This window comes from Schistocerca gregaria, chromosome 2 (assembly GCF_023897955.1).
Source record: "Schistocerca gregaria isolate iqSchGreg1 chromosome 2, iqSchGreg1.2, whole genome shotgun sequence".
Lineage (NCBI taxonomy): Eukaryota > Metazoa > Arthropoda > Insecta > Orthoptera > Acrididae > Schistocerca > Schistocerca gregaria.
This window is the reverse complement of record NC_064921.1, coordinates 273071146-273092909: the sequence shown is the minus strand read 5'-3', so window position 1 is coordinate 273092909 and position 21764 is coordinate 273071146. Positions and strand designations below refer to the sequence as shown.

The window sequence follows — 21764 nt, the reverse complement described above, 5'->3', positions numbered from 1 at the left end:
AGTCTCATTTTGAGAATACTGAAGGAGCGATCTTTCTTTATGAGCTAAATACGTTCAGCAGCTTAGATATCATCAAATATTTCTTGAGGCAACCGGTTTCACAAACTATGCTTTGAACTTCTTGTCTTAAAAACCTTTTTGTTGTGAGACGTCTTCATTTTACTTTGGACCTCCAGCGAAGTTTCTCGGGCTATTATGCACAGAGCCACAGACAACAATGAACTGACTACGGGGGTCAAGGAAAACAACAAAGTGAAGATTACAGGGATTGTCTGACTTGCTGTTCTTGATGGTCCTTGCATTGTTGTTGAAGTATCTTCAATTTTATGCTAACTAGTAATAATAAATTTGGTCCAGGTACAGGACGGCTTCTCGTGGCTGTTGTCTGCTGTGGTGGTACTGAGACTATTGATGGCCTTGGAAGTTTCAACAATCGAGATATGATTACCTACCTCAATTTATGTGTGAGAGAGGTTTTTGAATGTTATTACATATCTCACTTTCAATGTTGGAGATGTTTTTAATAAAGATATTGATACCTCTTATTTCTACTGTAATTGCCTTTTGTATTGAGGAGCCGGAGTCGTCGTAAAATGGATGAAGATGAAGCTATTTATGACTGGTATAAAGGATCTAGCATTAGTGAAAATGTAAAAATTTTTGGTGATCTAACAGTATTTGTCGATCTGGAAAAAGCGTTTGACAATTTAAACTGATGCAAGATGTTCGAAATTCTGAGAAAAATTGCGGTAACCTATAGGGACAGACGGTTAATATACAATATGTACAAGGGCCAAGACGGAAGAAGTGGAAGATCAAACACGAAGTGTGAGGCAGGGATGTAATCGTTCACCCCTTCTGTTCAGCCTATATCTTGAAGAAGCAGTTACGAAATTAAAGAAACGTTTAAGAGTAGAATTAAAATTCAAGATGAAAGGATATCAATGATAAAATTCGATGATCTCACTGCTATGCCCAATGGAAGTGAAGAATAACTACAGGATCTGCATAATGGAATGAACAGTCTAATGAGCACAGGATATGGACTGACAGTAATTAGAAGAAAGACGAAAGTAATGAAAAATAGCAGAAATGAAAACAGCGAGAAATTTAAGATCTGGATGGGTGATCGCGAAGTAGATGAATTTAAGGAATTCTGATACTGAGGGAGCAAAATAACCCATGACGTCGAAGAAAAGAAGAAATCAAAAGCAGACAAACACTGGCAAAAAGGGCATTCCTGCGCAATAGAACTGTTCTAGTATCAAACATAGGCATCAATTCGAAGGCGAAATTTCTGAGAACGTCTGATGCAAAGCATTGCATGATAATGAGACATGGACTGTGGAAAGACCGAAAAGAAAAGAATCGAAAAATATGAGATATGGTGTTCTAAAAGAATTTTGCAGATTAGGTGCTCTAACAAAGTAAGGAATGAGGAGGTTCTCCGCAGAATCGTCGAGGAGTGGAGTATATGGAAAACATTTCCAAGATGAAGTCACAGGATGGTAGGACATTTGTTAAGGTCAGATGTAAGGTAAAATTGCGAAAAAATTCTATTTTTTTATTCCGTAATTTCGTAGTTTATTAGATTGCTTCTTTAAGAATAACACTGTGAAGTTTGATAATCGAACTCTGGTTAGAAATATGTTTTAAAAACGTTTGTTTGAGCGTCTGCGCTTGCTACGTCCCCTCTTTCTATGCTGTGATTTACACCTCCTCTACTGTAGAAATGTTTTGTGCGTTAGTTTTTCATAATGAAAATAAACTGCAGACGAGTGATGAGTTTAGAAGGCTGTGATAAAGATTATCTTCGCTTGTTCCTTTGTTTACAGTGTTGTTGTTTTTTTATAGTGTATTGTATAGACTTACTTCAGTGTTTAGTTTCGCATATACCGGCCTGTTTTGCTCGAGATGGATGGTCATAGTGGATGTCTATTCAGAAAAGTAAGGAAATGTTGAATTTCACTTGCAAAAAAGATACTGAGTTCACTGTAGAAGAAAATTAGTGAAGGAACTGACGATGCTGTGTACAGTGCCAAAGACGAGTTTTCCAGTGGATTTAGGTTAACTGACTTAGAAATACTTCCCCACATGATTAATGTTTGATTATAACAAAGATAGCTGCTCTATGACAACATCAAACAGCACTTTAGTACCGACTAGCTTGGTGTCAAACCAGATTGCAAACCTATTCTGTGCTAAAAACAAAAATTTAAACTCCTTTTTCCACTGACAGTAAACTGAAATGGAAAATGATTCATATCTTAATCTTGCGTTTATCACTTAAACTGTTCTGTGAGCCCCAAATTTTACATTTTCCAAACCTGAGTTTCAACGTACTGTACCACAAACACCTGAAAGCTGTCTGGCTCATCAACCTAAATAAATCCACTTTCGCTGCTCACTTGGCCAAACACAGAGACAAAGAGTTAAACAACGAAGAACCCTTACACATATTACATTTCGCCAAAAAGGGAAGTGGAGATGAATTTATTAGAAGAAGTAGAAATCTACAGCCACATTCACAGTAAGCCTGACTTCCTTATCAAGTATCAACAACAATTAAAGAACTTAAATGTACCTCCAAAATTTTATACAACTTCTACAAAATGAAATAATAGAATTAATAATTGACAGAGGGAATGTTATTCACTGATTATTACCAGCAGCTTTCAAACCTATCTGTACTATGACAAAGTAAGTTCTGAAGTATGATATATTTATACACACATAAAGTTCTTTGGCACGTCAAATCAATAGCTATTGCACTTAGTTTAGCTCATGGATCGGCATGGACAGGAATAGAAAACCAATCCTCACTCCTGTGACATGTAATGTTAACGTCTGTCGAAGATCTCAGATACGAAACTAGTAGAGGTACACTAGAATCATTTATAACAAACTTTTGACTGGTTGCAGTATTTCCTATAGTATACTTTTAAGTTCTAAGGAACTAGACGCAGGATGTATGCCTTCATACTAATAAGCCTTACCTGTCTTAGGTAAGAAGTAATGATCTCTTGTAAGCTACAACAAACGATGTAAAATCAATTATAAATAATAAAGTATAAAATAATTTTGGAAAGATACCTTTAAGGGCACTCATGATTTGCCGTTCCGTACGGCGTTTCGTGCCTCTAGAAGACCCTTTAGATATCTGAATTTATTTCCTAGAAGTTTAATACTAGTAAGCAGCTGATACATGATACAGTGGGTAGCACAATCTAAACTACAATTTTTTTTGATATGGTACTGTGTCCATCTTCAGTTCTTCTATTTGTATTTGTTGAAGAAATGAACAGTCAGTTGAGCAAAAGAAATTTCATTACTCTACGTATTTCAGACACGTTGTGTCCTTCTTCGGGTGACTATAATTTTCGCATTGTTAGGCAGCATCAAAATTGATGTAAGTAGCATATTAGTCATGTGGATCTCAGTGCCTGTAAAAATACGGTACAAGGTATAATTGTGGAGGCATCAGGCTTTACACGACTACATTAATATGCTGGATACACCTGCTTAATTTTGACTCTTCCTGATAGTACGATAATTATAATGATCTGCTGAAGGGTGCTAGGTACCTGACACGAGTAAGGAAATAAAATTTATTTTGTGCAGCTGGTTGCTGATGTTAACAACAAATAGAAGTATAGTTGCTAAAAATGGACAAAGTACTAAACTTAAGGTCAAGCCAGACGTAAAGAACCGTCTACGTGTACAGAAAAAATAAACAAATGACTTTGAAGACCTCCGACTACATTAATTTTAACAAGGAAAGTATCACCAATAAGAATTGCAGTAATATGCTGCATACACCTGCTTATCTATGGCGTTCGTTAATAGTGCGATAGTTACAATCTGCTGAAGAAGGGCGCTAGGTACCTCAAACAAGTGAATTAATAAAAATTCTATTTTTTTAAAATATGGCTACATAAAGTGCAGATCCTGTCATGCTGAATGACTGAGGAATTTTTGGAGCTATTCCATCCTAACTGAAAGGACCAGTGATAGAGAATGCTACCTTTCAATTTAGTAACGATTCGTTTGGTCACCTTATCCTCTGTACATTCGAATGCACCAAATTCTGAAAGCAAGCTATTTCCACATGTACCGCTAGAAATAACTGTCTTCTATATAAGTATTGTTGTCTTATCGTATTTATGTTCATCTGGACTGTAACGAAAAATACAACATCAAACAACTCAAAATGCGCTCTTTTTGGTTACCACTTTCTTCCACCGATCTCTCCAATTGGCGATAGAGAAAGGTGTTTACAAGGCCGCCGTAATCTATTTCTTTTCGTATATAAGAAAAATGTAGTGTCAGAAACACCAGGAATCCTTCGTATGTCCGACAATCTCTCCCAAAAACGAATTACTAGTTAAGAACGTAAAGCGGCAATCCAAACGTTCCTCGCTCACAAGACATTTTTGGCTTAAAATAGTACAGACATAGCAAACAAGTACGATAGTTTGCTAGAAACATCTATCAGCTAAATGTTGCCTGATGCCTCTTGCAATATACGCTGGTGGAATTTTGTAGGTAAATTTTTCGGTAATGCAGAACTCCACCCTGATAGCTTCCAGCAATAGAGCTGGATCAACGTCATCGTACGGCTACCACATTTACTAACGAATGTGCGACGAAGTATGCTATTTGTAGGTTACGTCCTCTATGAAACTTATTGGATGCGATCGCCAATGACGAGTAAGAAAATAGGGTGGAGCGTAGGCTTTGTAAGTTACCTTTTTCTTGAGTGCATCGCGTTTCCTTTGAATTCTTCCAATGAATATCAATCTAGGTTCCTCTTTCCCTTTCGTGTAGTCATTCCACTTTAAGTCTCTCAAGATACATAGTGTTAGTAAGTCGACATTATTTGGTATTTTTACTGAAGAATCGACAAACTTCTTACAGAGTATTTGGACCAAGAACTAACGACAGGCTTTAAACCGTGTAATGGCGCCATCTTTGCCATTGGCGTGCAGGGTTGTTCTAACGGAATATTTTAAGCATGTTACTCTCCCAATCCCAGCAAGGTTTTCCCATTACACATAGGCTCTTGCGACCTACCGACCAGAAGAGCGGGGGTGAAAGGGGAGGGGGATATTTATGTACTTTACCCTGTAATCAACTAACTGACCAGAAGAATATAAAAAGTCAGTGGCTCACCATTTGTTCGCTATGAGTAGCTGCGGCTCGCTGCCGTAGGTTGCCCAGCCCTTACAGCAATTTGTTCCTGAAGTTAGTTACACATACCTGGAATTAATATTTCAGAAATGTTGAATCCCTGCTAAGCTGCTGACAAATGCGAACAATAATATCAAGAAATTCCAACACAAAATGGTAGATGTTACTCCTTCTCATATGAGATATAAAAATGGTTCAAATGGCTCAGAGCACTATGGGAGTCAACTGCTGTGGTCATTAGTCCCCTAGAACTTAGAACTACTTAAACCTAACTAACCTAAGGACATCACACACATCCATGCCCGAAGCAGGATTCGAACCTGCGACCGTAGCAGTCGCACGGTTCCGGACTGCGCGCCTAGAACCGCGAGACCACCGCGACTGGCTATTAGATATAAGACGCTCTTCTTACAAACAACAACATTCATAATTCGTGTATTGTATCCTTGCCAACTGAATGTAGATGGCGTTTTGTCCACCTACTATGTGAAGATGCATTCGAACGCTAATACAAGAAAATGGTACTCTTGGTGCCCCTTCACATGTGTAGCACGCTGCCTTCTCGGTTATGACCAACACATTGCTTATGCGTGGAATGTGTAATGTCTAATCCGATCAAATATTCCGTATTTCAGCGCTAGTGCACCTAGAATTTAGCCACGGCAATAAAGCTATGTCCAAAGTAGCTTCACCTGGTCCAAATTCTAAATTCATACCGAAAAATGGGTCAATGCTAAGAATTAAAATTAGAAATTTAATTTTATCCGTATTTCGCAGCTTCAAAAACGACAGTATTCAATACACTCGAGGTATGATTTAAAAGAGCCTCTAGTCACCTTTTCGTGACTGGAATATGCATTTCACTTGATTCAACAGAAAAACATAAAGCATGTATTAAGACCAATTACACCTGATAATGGGCCAACTGGGTCCAAAATGCATCGTATACTGAATAAAACACGAAAAGTTGTGGCTAAAGTCGTTTTTTAAATTAGAAATATTTCTACGTCTACATGTGTGCTCTGTGTGACACAGTGGAAGACATGGCAGAGATAACCTCACGCTATTGGTAGGCTTTCCTTTCCCAGCTCTGATCCTAACTGGACGAGGTAAAATATTCTCTGTGTATGAGCCCTATACTAATTTGTCGGTTTGTCTTTACGTGAGATGAACGATAGAAACAATACAAGCAATTTGATGTCTGTTGCAAACACTATATCCATAAACGTCTTTAACAACGCTCCCCTCTAAGCTCAATATTTCCTTAATACTTGTCGTGATCGAAGCATTCGATAAACAATTTAGCAGCGAGCCTCGGAATGTCTTCGATTTTTGTCTTCATTAGGACCTCATGGGAATCGCAGACTCTCGAGCAATATTAAGAATACAGTTACACAATCATTCTTACACGTTTCTTTTATAGGTGCGCTACAAATTACCAGAAGTCTCCTACAAATCGTTATCGGCCACTGCCTTTCCAGAAAATTTCGTTTGCTTGTTCTTTATTTCATGTTGCTTGGCAACCTCATACCTAAGAATTTAATCGAAGTGACTGTGCTAATTATCATAGTATTAACACAAACAAAATATCACAGAACTGTATCTCCTACCAGTCCTCATTAAATTACATATATTCTCATTGAAATCATGCTGTCATTCATCAAATCAAATAGTCCATCTACCCCAGTATCAACAACGACATTTTCCCGGACGTAATAGCGTCGTCATCAACCAGTCTCAGGTTGGTTCCTACTTTATCCTCAAAATAGTTAATTTGGAGAACTACCGCACTTCAGTGCTTCGAATATGGCCAAGGAATCTACTGCACACCGACGCCAGAGATCTTGATCTATAACTTCGCATATCTGTACATTTTATCAATCGTCTGAAACTGTTCGCTGTGGGAGAGATTTACGATAAATGTGAGCTAAGAAAGGGGCCAACGACTGAGCGTAGTATAGCTTAACCGTGTTTGAATTTCACCAGGCGCTGGCGTCATATTCGTTTTCAGCTAGATCAGCTGCTTTTCAGCGCTAGGTGCGTTTATTTCTGATTATTCCATTTGAGAGTCATCTGCCATTTTTGAGTGCAAGATTTAAGGCTTCGACTTGCCTTCAGTTTCTGGTATTTGCGTACAAGACTGGTGGGCGAATGAGCGAATAGAAGCTTTTGACCGGCTTAGATAGTTTTCGTATGACTTTAATTTTCTGAGATTCTAGGAAAGTTTTTTTCGTAAGCGTATTACGGTCGAAATTGTCCTATGCTTGGCGCATATCTCTCCTTATACAACATGTCTAACTGCTACAAGTACAAACTAAAGCGGCGAACAGAGGGCAATGAAATTAGCAAATAATCGTCATAAACATAGGTCCGGAAAGTAATGGCTTCCCGATACGACATAAAAGTTTTATAAAACGGTGCGTGAAGATCTAAACTGCAGATATGAACTTGAGGACAAACCAATAACAACAAGTGTTCCATTTGGGTGCAGTTCATGTGAAGGCAGGCTTCAGCAACACATTAAAATTTATTGTGTTTGCACTGATTACCACTGTTTGAATCCAGTCTCAATTTCTCTTCGCTTCTTGTACGTAATATTTATGAAAGTAGAATCAGTACTGTTACATTTAATAACTGTAAGGTTTTTACGTTAGTTCATTAAAATAGTCAATATATCCAGTGTGAATTACTTGGGTCTAGATGACCCTAGTGGTATTGTCAGACTAAAATGTTCTGGTAGTTGAGCGTTAAACGTCGTACCATGCACATCCTTCTACATCTACATATATACTCCGCTAGCCTCCAAGCGGTTTGTGGCGGAGAGTACTATTCACGCCAAAGTCATATACCCCCCCCTCCCTCTCCCTCTGTTCCACTCGTGGATCGCGCGAGGGAAAAACGACTGTCTGAACGCCTCAGTACGAGCTCTAATTTCCCGTATCTTTCAATGGTGATCATTGCGCGTTTTTAAAGCTGGTAGTAATAATATATGCTCTACATCCTCGGCGAAGATCGGATAGTGGAATTTAGTGCGCAGGCCATTCCGTTTAGTGCGTCGTCTGTCTGCAAGTGCTACTTCAAACATTCTATGAGATTTGTAACGCTTTCCCGATGGCTGAATGTACCAGTCACCAATCTTGCCGCTCTTCTTTGGACCTTCTCAATCTCTTGAATCAGACCCTACTGCATAGCGTCCCATATGGACGACAATACTCTGGACGAACTAACGTATTGTAAGCATTTTCCTTTGTTGAAGGACTGCATCGCTTCAGGATTCTACCAACAAACCGTTATATGTGTAATCTGATCATTTCGTTTGAGATTATTTCGAATAGTCACACCCAGACACTTGACGGATGTTACCGCTTCCAAAGACTCGGCATTTATTTCGTACTCGTACATTAATGGGGATTGTCACTTTATCTTTATCCAGCGGATTACGTGCAATATGTTTTAGTTCACAATGCTCTACGACCGTCGCAGTTGAAACAAATTAATTGCTGTAAGCAGGACAACGAATGTTTATCTACTATCCTAGCATAAAAGCTCACACAATAGCCGACACTTCTGCAACTCCAAAAAAATGCATCTTCCACCACATTCTACATCAAGACAGAGACACCGCAAGCCACCATATTGTGCGTGGCATAGGGTACCCTGTAGTACTACTTTTCTACCTTGTTCCACTCGCAAGCAGAGCGAGGAAAAATGACTATCTATATGCCTCTGTATGATCCATAATTTCTCGTGTCTTCGCGGTCCTTAGGCGAAATGTTTGTTGACGGGAATAGAATCGTTTAGCAGTCAGTTTCAAATGCCGGTCCTCTAGATTTTGTCAATAGTTTTCCCCGAAAAAATCTTCTCTTTCCCTCTGGGAGTTCCCATTTGCGTTCCCAAAGCATCTCCGTGTTTCTTACTTCTTCGAAATACCTATAACAAATCTAGCTGCCCGCCTCTGAAATGCTTTAACTGCTTTAATGTGTCCCTGCAATACGACCAGGTGCGGATACGAACAACCAGTATTCAAGAATAGGTCGCATTAGCATCGTAAACGCGGTATCCTTTACGGAGGAACCACACTTCTCTAAAATTTTCCCAATAACCCGATGTCGACCTATCGACTTCCCTACCACAATCCTCACATGGTCGTTCCATTTCATATTGATTTGAGCAGTTATGCTGAGGTATTTAAACGACGTGACTGTGTCAAGCAGGGCACTGTTAATGCTGTATCCTAACATTACAAGTTTGTTTTCCCTGCTCATCCTCATTAACTTACATTTTTCAACATTTATAGCTAGCTGTCATTCATGACATCAACTAGAAATTTTGTATAAGTATCTCGTATCCTCCTGCGGCCACTCAACTTCGACACTTTCCAGTACACCATCAGCAAACTACCACAATTGCCGCCCACCAGGCACGTCAGACCATTTACATATAATATAGAAAACAACTTTGGTCCTCTCACATCGCTGTAGGTCACTCCTGGCGATACCCTTGTCTCTAATCCACCGCCTCTCTTCCCGAGCCGACAGGCGTCCTTGGTTGCGAATATGGAGGGGTATGTAGTCAGCACACCACTCTCCCGGCCGTTGTCACCTTTCGTCAAACTAACGAGGGTTGAGTGCACCCCTCTTGCCAAGAGTGCTGGGCAACCAGTGATGATCACCCTACCCAGTCCTAGCCAAACCAAACAGCGTTTAACTTCGATGGTCTGAAGGGACCCTCCAATATCACTGCGGCATTGCTGGTGGCGCTTCATCCATAGTGAGAAAGGGGCAAACTATCCTTTGGTGTCATTCGCAACTTTTTTTGTCTGAAAGTTACACTTCACAAAATTTTTACTTCATTGTAGTCCAAAACCACAATTCACGGTAAGTACACGCAGTTGTATTTCCACCAGAATAACACAGGCTCCTGTTCATTCCACTTGCTATACTGTTTTATTTACCTCCATACACACATACGTTACTCTAGGTAGAGAGTTCTGATCTCACTTAACTGGTACGTCATTATTTTAAAAAATTGAATTGTACAGACAAATATTCAATTGAAATAGGTCAAAATGACAATGCTAACACACTGTTAAAACGGTGCTAAAACATAATTACTGCTAATCAGGTTTTATCGTAAATGCTACAACGTAGAACCTCACTCGCGGTGACTTATTGCACGGAATTTGTCCTTGATTTCAGTTTCAGTTTCACCATGCAGTATGAATGTAAAATACATCTTTTACAAAACAAATGGTCTGCGCTTAAAGTGAATTGGTAAGGAGATACTGGGCGCTTAATCTGTAAGTACAGCATCAATTTCAAACGTTTCTAATTTTTACTTGTTTATTTTAACAACGTAGTTCTACATTGCAGGTAGCTTTCCGAAACGGTATACCTCTTCGTGACGCCAGTTAGTGATTTCCTCTTTCCGACAGAAGTTCAGGTGCTTCATTATTAACATCTTAAAAGCAATTTTAATTACCACGAAGGAGGTTGATGTGAGATTTGGTACTGAACTGCTTCTGAAGCGTTTCTGAAACTGACGAGTTCGTATCAATGTGATAATTATATGATTTCGTCGCAGGCGTCATTTGAATAATTTTTTTTAACAGCGTTGCCACCTACATGGGTCACTTTCGCAGTTTTCTCTCTTCCCCTCGTCACGTTCAGACACGTCCTGTGGCGGTGGAAGAAGTGTACAGCCATGCGACAGAGCTATACACGTTTGCAGCAGTTCGGTTCGCTAACTGATTTACTGGCCACCCATGCTGTAAGCATTCCGAGCTATTCACAACTATATGTGTAGTCCCAGCAATACGTGGCAGTGCTTTTCACGCCTCATTCTTGACAAACTTGTACGCATAATGGACTGTTTCACAACTCTTACTACACAGAACGTCCTTACCTTCTACTTTTGTTGTCAATGTTTGCCCACAACTCTCTTGATGTATTCTGAGCAAAGTCTAACTATGAGTGCACAAACAATTACTACCAGTCTGAAAAACGTCCTCTGACCACCATATCAAAAGAGCACAAACCTGCTGCGCTTGCTGTCGTCACGGCTCATGCTAACGAGACTATTAAACTAAAAACTTATAGAAGTGGGAATATCTCACTTCGTGAACCGATCTTTTATGAAATACTGATGATTTTGGGTTGTTTATTTAAAAATTATGTTACAGAGGGAGCACTTTCGTGATGTTCTGCAAAATATTATTTGCCTGTACAGTACCAGCCTCCAACCCTTTTAGGCCATCGTCAGGTGACAAATGAATGTTGTAATAATAGATAAATTGATCTGCTACATTCATTTGTCTCCTGACGTTGGTACAATGGTCTAAGAAGCTGGAAGTTGATTACTGTCCATACAAATAATATTTTGCAGAATAACACGAAAATGTTCCTGTGTGGTATTGTTGTCATGTTCTGTCAAGCACTGATGGTAAATTCAGTTAACGTTATCTACAAAATATATGTTTTCATTGTAAAATAATTCTTCAAAAGACACGTTACCAATATACCGTCATCCTTCCAGGTATTCCTTAACCTCCCCTTCAGCACAAACCACGTGACCTGCACTATATTCGCGACATCGTGAGAGATGCCATATTACAGAAGGAACTCACGTTCATAAAGGCCACTCCTGTATTTACCTCCGACGACTGAGAACAAATTTTCTGTGTCTCAGAAAAGAGGAATAGTTGTCGGCAAGGAAGAAGGCTTTATCTGAGGATATACCAGCCAGCGAGCACTTCAACAAACTGAAAAAGGTGAAGAAAATCTAACCGCTAACTTGCCAGCTGCTATGATTTGATTCTACGGCAGTGAAACACCAGGACAACCGATCAAGAGAGGCCGATTATCATCAACCAGAGAAGATTAGAGTTCGAACAGTAGCCTTCTGCTTAGCCTCCTGCATCTCGGACGAAGGATAGGTCCGTCTGTATGCGACCTGCATCCCGAAATACGCCTGAATACGGTGGATACGGAAACCATTTAAACGTTGCAACAAGACGACGACGCCACTCGTCTGATAACCAGAGAACATTTCACAGCGGAAATACGCCGAGAAAGCCTGCAATCACGTATTTTCAGTATGTGTTCTTGTCTTTTCTGGATCAATGTTTCAGACTGCGTTGCAAGTGCTCTTCATAAGACTGTTGTTTTCAATACTGGGCAGTGCTTCAAATTAGTTTAACCTCCTTGAGTCATGTATGCAGTCATGTGACTCGAAAATCGTTGTCCAAACAGCTGACTTACCAGCGGATTTTGAAAGATTTAAAACAGCTTCATGTGATCTATAGTGGTTGTCAGTTCGAAAGTTATCATTTTATCTCACGTTCACCTGGCCTGTTGTACGAATATGCAGTATGTAGCGAAGCATGCAGCAGACTAGCTTTCTAACAGTAGAAAACCGTAATCTAACGAGAGTAATGGTAAGTATATTATTTCATTCCTATTACCTTGATAGGGTCTGTAACATAAAAATTTTATTTATGTATTCTTGGCCTGTTGCACGTTGCTTATTAGCAGCATTCTTGATGTCTTTCCTTGACTGTTTTCAAGCCCTCCACGCCATTGGTGTTACTGTTTCAAAGTTTCTAAAAGTGATGTTTCCTGCTTAGAACCCAATTTTGAATTCACAATCTTAAACATGACGTACGCTGAACGTAATCTGGCTATTGTCCTAAGCCATACCATGTGATGTACCTGGTTTTTGTATCAGTTTTATATGTGACAACAGCCACTCGGCTTCAGCCAGTGTCGTTTATCATCATGTGATGTAGCAAGGCCCACTCCTTCTGAAGAACATTTTTTAGAAATATCGAATCCTAGGTCTAGGGCTAAATAAACATTTGGTTTGCAACTTGTTGGCTGATTTTTTCAACCTCTTATATTCTGAATTGTATCGTTTTTAAGGTGTTATCAAAATAGGAAATATGATTCCAAATAATTTTTAAGTTGGAGTTTATAATTAATTTATTCTACAGATAATTGCATGGTAGCAATCCACTATTTCAGAATATTCCAGATCTTTAGTTTTTGTTACAAATGTATAATAATCATACAAAAGTAACAAGTAACCCTTCTTTATGTCTTCAGTACATTGTGATAAAAAAAACTCAAGTAGACATTTGGAAATCTATCAATGTATGTTTTCTTAATGGTAAGATTAATGAACTCAATAATTTATTGTATTCTCTCTAGTGTATGACTAAAGATTTGTGAAGAAAAACATCCCAGCAGATGACCAAACTTAACTCTATAAAGATACGCTACATAGTTTTCAATTCAAATACTAATGTCTCTGCTGTCTACTAGGTTCTGCTGCAAGAGTTGACAACATATTACGTTTTCTAAATTTACCCAAGTTTTCTGTTATTTTATTTTTCATTTCTTATATTTTCAAATTTCTAATTTTTAAAATGGTTCAAATGGCTCTGAGCGCTATGGAACTTAACATCTGAGGTCAGGGCATATATGTCTGTGATGTCCTTAGGTTAGTTAGGTTTAAGTAGTTCTAAGTTCTAGGGAACTGATGACCACAGCAGTTGAGTCCCATAGTGCTCAGAGCCATTTCAACCATTTGAACCATCTTAGGTCATCAGTCTCCTAGAACTCAGAACTACTTAAGCCTAACTAACCTAAGAACATCACCCACATCCATGCCCGAGTCAGGATTCGAACATGCGACCGTAGCAGTCGCGCGGTTTATAAAAATTACCTGTGAGAGTGTAGACAAAATAACTTGTACCATATTTTGAAACATGAGACAGTAATGGCAGGGGCTCTCTTTGGAACAGCATTTGCGCAGTAGAGGAGGTGCACTTCAACAGCTGACATCTTAGCAGAAACGAATATCTCACAGAACCTTTAAGTTACAGTTAGTGAGTCTGCAAAAGATCGTATTAAAAATTTGTCAGTACAACCAATATTATGAAAAAGAAATAATCACATAATAAAGGATCAATCGAAGTAAAACTCTGACTACACAGCGCCGGAAACAAACCTTGTAGAAAGAGAGAAAAAATTTTGTGTTATGGATATAGTTGCTTACTACTTGCCCTCTGACAACCTCTTAGTAGATATTACGTAAATATCATTTATTGTTTATTTCTTATGTGTCCTTCGCAAAGTAGTGAAACCTACGAATATTCTGTAGCTATGTTTACTTCTCCTTCTTCATTCTCTTCAATGTTCAATTGAAGTAGCAAGCGTTTCTTGTAATGCCTTAAGTATACTTTTAATGCGATTTTTTCCTCGCTTGGCTCTTGCAACATAATTTACCGGAATACATACAACCAAATAAGCATGATTTTTAAGAACTTTCACTAGAGCTATTGTGTGTAAACTCTGCGGCGCTATGCTACGTAATAAAGAGCTACCTACGACCACACTCGGAATATGCAGTTCATCAGGCGACTGGCAGCTGAAGTAGCCGGCCATCCCTTTGGGAGAAAGCAGGGGTGGCTACGAATTCGTGTCCTGTCATGACTGCCATGGCGCTCAACCTGCCTTCACACATCCCCGCTTCCACAGCACGCAAACTGAGTGGAAAGAGGAGGAACAGGGCAAAACTGCGTATGCACTGTATTCAGATGGAAATGCAGTAGGATTGCATACCATTTGGTTTCATATTGCATACTTCTCAAAAACATGGATCACAAACGAATTTTTCAGTGTTGTTTAGTTATTTCTGATATACTGGAGACATAATATAATCATTATTTGGTGCAAACTGTTGTCATACGGACAGACGCCGACAATTTTACTGACTGTCGCACACGGATTGCCACTGACGTGTTTAATTTCTTATTCGAAAATGTTTTTCACACAAATCTGTCGATCGAAATATTGTACCACTTTTGTAACCTCATTATGGAGATGTGGAAACTGTACCTGAGGGAAACAACGTAGATGCCGTGGATAGTTCTAACATAAAAGGTTTTGTCTTCAAAATAGGAATACACTACAAAAGAATCAGTTCCAACTGAAGATGCACAGTAGCCCTATCAGTTGAAACGGAAAACGGTCTCGAAAACATATTTATGATTGTCAGCGTTAAAAAAAGAAGTTTAAGAAACTGACTTTGTAATTATTTCAAGGTCACAATGAATTCTTCAGACCTCGCTTTTTCTTTAACGCCAGTGAGATTAGGGAACTGGACTTCCTTGTGTGTCAGAATTTGTCCCTTCTACAATGCGATTTGCTTTTCAAATGCACCTCCATTAGATCACAAATAAATTGCTTCTCACCATGCGGTGTAGTCAAGGGTACTTAAAATGCGAGATCTTCGTCCATTCTGTATGCTATAATTTTCATTCCTACTTTCCTTGTCGCTTTCAAAAATAGCGTGTTTTAAATCTAAGAGATCGTACCAGGAATGCTCTTTGACTTAACCAACACAATTTACAGTAATATTTAAAGTCACAATACTCTTATTTCAGCCCATAGAAGGGAGTCCTGTCTGTCGATCGTTGTTTCTTCTGCTTTTTCATTGTAACTAAATCTTAAATAATTTTTGCTTGGTGTTATAATGTCGTTTCATAGCAAATTTGGAATACCTGTAGATTATGGGACTCCATGATAGATACTGAGAATTCTGATCCCTCTCGTCTGTTATTCCCATTCATTTTTAAAGGCCTGTGACGACAGATCGCTAGACGAGCAAACAGCCACTGAAGCTGTCAGCTTCCTTTATATCACAGACAAATTACGAAGGGTAAATATCGCTGACAGAACGATTCCAACGAACGGAAGGGAGCTGTGAAAACCGAAAAATGACACCACGAAAGGGCTAATCCTCGGCCCACGTGCGTCCCACACATCCAGCCTGTAGGTTATGTAGTACATCGTTGGCGGCCCTGGAATAGAGCGGTGGTTTCGCACAGCATAAGAGTCAGTTTTTGTGCTTGGGCTGGGTATTTCTGTGTAGCTTCTACCAGTAAAATATATTCTATTTTGGTACTAAACACTTGTTTTCCTGATTGCAGAAACAGTTTACTGTACTGATCTCTATTTGACTGAGAAGAAAGATAGTGGTAAGAGAAACAGTAATATAATGGTAACATCGTTTTACCGAAACGGGTCATCCTCAGTATAGCGTTTTATTCCGATCTGGGCTAAGAAGTTTTTCTTCTCCTAAGAAAGTAAATACAGATCACCCTTTCACACTCAGTATGACCAAACTAATAGAAATAGAGCTACTGGTTGCTGACTGTTTTCTATAATTGAGTCATGCTGTAAACTTTTTTGAAGTGAAGCAAACGACACTGTTTCAGGTAGTCAGTAGCTTCAACTAGGATACCGACCTGGGCAAGGTTCTTGGCTTTATTCACGATTTGTAGACAACGCGCTGGTACTGAATTTCACTTTCTGCCTTATTTTAATCTTGTTAATCATCCATAAGATCAGAAACACACCACTGGACTGTCTGAGTCTCCATCACTCACAAGTTGTAAATCATTCGAACCCAGGAGGGAGACAGTGTCAACCTGTCTATCTAGCACTTTGCCAAAAGAATAATGCGAAGAGGTTTTCATAAGTATGATCCTCAGGATTCAGTACAAATACTTATCTAACCCAGTAATGACGCTAAGCTCAGAGGAACCAAAGGAGTTGGCGCGTGTACAGATATTATAATGCTCCTGTCTAAAGATTGGAATCGGATAGCGTCTATGGACTGTTTACATGAAACTAACGTCTATCGGAACTAAACTGCGCGTCTGTAGATAGGAGCTGTTGTCGTGACTGTCACATGAGACTGAGTTTAAATCAGAGGAGGCTCTGCTGAGATTGTGTGTATCAGCCACTTCTCTTCTGAAATACTGCAAACGAGGTTTTGCGATTCGCTGTGCCTTGCGCTGTGCCAGTAAAGTCGCTAATCGGGCACGGAGCCTCGTATGTAGCAAAGCAGAGCACAGATGGAATCGAGTTTGTGCGGTTCTGTCTTTTATATGACTAGACAACGTGGCATAAGGTACTCACGGGAGTCGTCACTGTGTAGTCGACCAATTGCTAGGCTGAATTTCCCTGCTTGTGACTACGACACTTCTCGCCACCTGCAACACAGAAAGCAAGCTACTGTTAGGAACGCCGTCTCTCGAAGGCCCAAAGAGGTTTCAAGAAAGTGGCAGCCGTATGGGCCAGACAACGATTCGTCTAATGAAGTGACGGAAAGAATGAAAACTAAATAAACACAATAATGAGACAAATCCGTATGTGTGTATTAACTGCAAGAAAAAAATGAACAGAATCAGCTACATGCGTTTCCCCAAACGTCTTGTCGCAGCGTTCAAGACAGGTATACGAATTCTAGAGGTGCTTGGTTCAGATCACCGTGAAATCAATCCAACCGTCCCCCCTATTAAATATACGAGGGTTGGAACTTAAATAGTGGCGAGTATTTATTCACAACCGACGCAAAAGAGTTGCATGTTTCCACTTGTTATTGTCCTTCAGAGTAGTTCAACTGGGTCAAATTGCTCTGAGCACAATGGGGCTTAACATCTGAGGTCATCAGTCCCCTAGAACGTAGGTTTAAGTAGTTCTAACTAACCTAATGACACCACACATATCCATGGGCGTGGCAGGATTCGAACCTGCGGCAGTAGCTGTCTCGCTTCTCCAGACTGAAGCGCCTAGAACCGCTAGGCCACACCGTCCGGCACTTCACTTCAAAGTAGTCACGAGCGTTGTGTAGAACCCGTAGCCAGTGATGTAGTATACCGTTAGCAGAGCCTGTTTTGTTGAAGGTGCGAATGGAGCAGTCTACTACCTGTCGATTCTCTGGAACAGTTCTGAAGCGAATGCTACGAAGTGGTTCCTTCATGTTCGGAATCAAATCAAAATCACAAGGACTTAAGTCGGAAGAGTATGGTGGATGGTACAGTACTTCCCAGGCCCATCGACCGAACAGGGCAGCCACAGCTTGCGCTGTATGCGCCCGTGAATGGTCGTGCAAAATGATGGGTGGGTTGCGCGGAAAGTGTCGCCGCTTTTTTCGGAAATCTGGTCGCAGGTGATACTCCAAAAACGAATAGTAATACTGTGCACTGTCAGTCTGTCGTGGAGGAACGTAATGCGTTATGATAACACCATCACAGTCGTACACGAGAATCACCATAACTTTCACCATACTGCTGGGGCTCTGACGCACTTCCGACTTCTGCAGAAACCGGTTGTGAATAAATAGTTGCCACTATTTAAGTTCCAACCCTTTTAGATACAATTTTTTTAAATCACTTAGCAGTGATGAATGATGTAGAACGACGTATGTATCTTTTTATAGCGTTAATCACACTAATGCCGGCTGGAGTGACCGAGCGGTTCTAGGCGCTGCAATCTGGAGCCGCGCGACCGCTGCGGTCGCGGGTTCGTATCCTGCTTCGGTCATGGATGAGTGTGATGTTCTTAGATTAGCTAGGTTTAAGTAGTTCTACGTTCTAGGGGACTGATGACCACAGCAGTTGAGTCCCATAGTGCTCAGAGCCATTTGAATACACTAATCAGTTTCGCGTAAAGCGTTTTAAAAATACTTCGCTAAGGTAAACGTACGAGTGAGAGAACAGCTTAACCTCCCCCTGTCCCAGAGTCTAGAGTGTCACAGAAATTTACTTTACATCACTATAACAACAAAAACAGACACAGAGCCATTAATCTATAGAGAATATGAAGCTGTTATAACATATGGATGAAGAGGAATTTCATAACATAGAAACGGGATGCATTAGAAATAGCGAAACAATTTCCTGGTTATTTACAATGCTTTTGATGTAACTTTCTTCACTACACTGCTTGATACTGATACTGCTATGTAATGAGGAATTGATCGTTAGATGTCACGTGAGGTGAACCCAGCAGTATAAAAGGAGGCGGGAAGTATTGTGTTGTCAGTAAAGAAGTAGAATGGGTGGGTCAAGAGACGGGTTGACTTCGAACGTGGGCGAGTCCATGGATGTCACCTGAGTAACAATCCCTCAGGAACGTTCCAAAGCTTCTAAAACTGCCCAGGTCGACTGTTCTGAAGTATGAAGGAAGAATCACAGTTAAACCATGGCGAGGCAGACCACGTTTATTGACGCACTGTCGAGAATAGAGGAGTTTGGCTGGAAAAAATCGCACAAAATCAGCGGTAGGAGTCATTGGAGTATTCCACAGTGCTAACAGCAGTCCCTCTAGGTCTATTTGTATGGACAGTTAAGCAATAGGGTACAATGGTCGAGACTGAGCTAGGTAGGGCGGTGGCTAGCTCACTGGACTCGCATTCGGGAGGACGACGGTTCAATCCCGCGTCCAGGCATCCTGATTTAGGTTTTCCATGATTTCCCTAAATCGCTCTAGGCGAATGCCGGGATGGTTCCTTTGAAAGGGTACGGCCGACTTCCTTCCCCGTCTTTCCCTAATCCGATGATATCAATGACCTGGCTGTCTGGCCTTCTCACCGAGCCAACCCAACAGCAGTGGTCGAGCAGCTCCTCACAAGCCACAGATATCTACGGTGAAAGCTAAGCGACGCTAATCAATGGAGCTATATACTGCGGTAATCCAGTGGAAGACTGCGTGTAGAACGTTTACGTGCCGTCATTTGAATTGGCAACAGCGACCTAAGGAGGAGGTGGTGTTACAGTATGGCGGTGATTTTCGTGGCTGCGCCGTGTTCAATTTTTTCGCGTTTCAGAAGCCACTAAATGTGAAAGGATATTATCACATTTTACAGCAATGTGTACTACGTACATCAGAGCAGTTATAAAACGACGATTGTTTCTATGAGTATGACAGAGCGCCCTGTCATAAAGTAGCACGTGTGAAGCAATGGTCTGCGGGCAGTACCATTACCATTACCTGTCCAGACACGACTGCCCTGTCCAGACTCCCAATGTGAACTGTATGGAGCACCTTTGGGACGAGTTAGAACGTCGACTTAGGTCCAGACCTCAACGCCCAACATCATTGCCTTCTCCGGTTTCGGACCTTGAAGAATCTCCGTTCCGCCACAGACATTCTGACGCCTCATTGGCCGTGTCTGCAACACGTTCAAACTATCATATAGGTGAAGGATTGACAGATCCCATACCAATGTCCACTAACATGCGCCCAGATTTTTTTTACCATATAGTGAACATAATTCACAAGTTACTGAACAGTGACTTGCAAAGACTACTTCATAGCAGTATTAGCCACCGTGTGCTTTATTACTTTCGCGTATGGAGAGAGAGGGAAGTGACCGTCTGTTTAGTTTTTGAGAACTCTCGAAACAAATCTACAAATAAGCCTTCCACTCTTCTTACCTATTAACAACGCTTTATGTCAGGTAGCTTCACAGTATCAATCCCAAGTATCTAAGCGAGGTCACATGCTTCAAATGTAGTATGTATCTGGTAATGGGGCAGTATTAGTTTCTGTCTTTGTATTTTGTGCATAAGCTTGACTCTACCTTTAAAGAAAACTCCACCCCAGCACACCTACTGCAAATATCATTTACGATCTGAAACTCCTCTCATACAGTGCTTAGCAACTCGTGTATTACCAGCCAACAAATGCTGCTTACCATAAACTGGTTAAACACTTACCAACATGGTAGGCAAAACGCACACTCCATTCACATTGATGTGAGCACTTATCAATAGCTTGAATAAACATCTTTTACAGCGAGGTCGTGCAGGAAGTGTCAATGAGGATCTGGAAGGTACCGACAGGGTTGTGAAGCCATGCCTACTCCAGTGTCTTTCCCAGCTACGGTAGGTTTCCACGACGCAAACAGCCCCGTCCAAGTGCTTCCACAGATTCTAAAATGTTCTTAAATCCGAGGAGTTCGACGGCCAGTGGAATATTGTAAATTCGTCGTGGTGCTCCATGAACCACTCGTGTACACTGCAAGATATGAGACACGTTTCATTGTCGTACTGGTAGTTACCATCGTGCCGAAGATAACACAAACTGTATGTAGGGGAGGACTCGGTGCCTAAGGATAGTTTCATTCTTGCGTTGATCCGCTGTACCTTATAGACAGATGAGATTACCGAGGGAACCCAGGGAACGGTAGATCGTAATATTCCATGCTCGGTACAGGACTGCGACGGAAGGGAACACGGCAACGGACATCAGTCGGACGGAGTATAAAACGTGATTCATCTGCAAAGACAACTTTTCGCCACTCAACAGACATTCAGTAGCAGTGTTGGTGTGCAAATTCCAGTATTCGTCGCCGATGAGCAGCAGACAGCAAGGGTGCATGATCCAGGGGCCTGCTGTGGAGACCACTACGCAGCAATGTTCGCTGAACGGTCGTTGAGAAGACACTGTTGGAAGCCCTTTGGTTCATCTCGGTGTTCACTTGCTCAATAGTTGTACATCTATTTGCTCGTACACATCTCTGCAGCCGTCGTTCACCCGTGTCACGTATGGCTTTTGGTATGCCAACAGTCTCATCGACGCTGGTCTTTGGTTGCGCGATTTTGCGATGCACGATCTGCTTTAATCACGAAGGCACGCGAACTGTTTACAGACTTAGCCGTTTCGGAATTGCCTTCACCCTTGGCTCAAAAGCCAATGATAACGCCCTTTCTGATTTTC

At 40.8% G+C, this 21764-nt stretch overlaps 1 protein-coding gene across 1 annotated transcript in view; it reads right to left on the bottom strand.

Moving 5' to 3' along the window:
- Positions 1-17252, bottom strand: part of LOC126336864 (potassium voltage-gated channel protein Shaw-like) — a 347897-nt gene extending 330645 nt beyond the window's left edge. Inside the window, exon 1 of the mRNA XM_050000962.1 lies at positions 17178-17252. The gene's annotated coding sequence lies outside the window, so the exon portion shown is untranslated. The remainder of the gene's footprint in view (positions 1-17177) is intronic.
- Positions 17253-21764: the final 4512 nt, after the last annotated feature.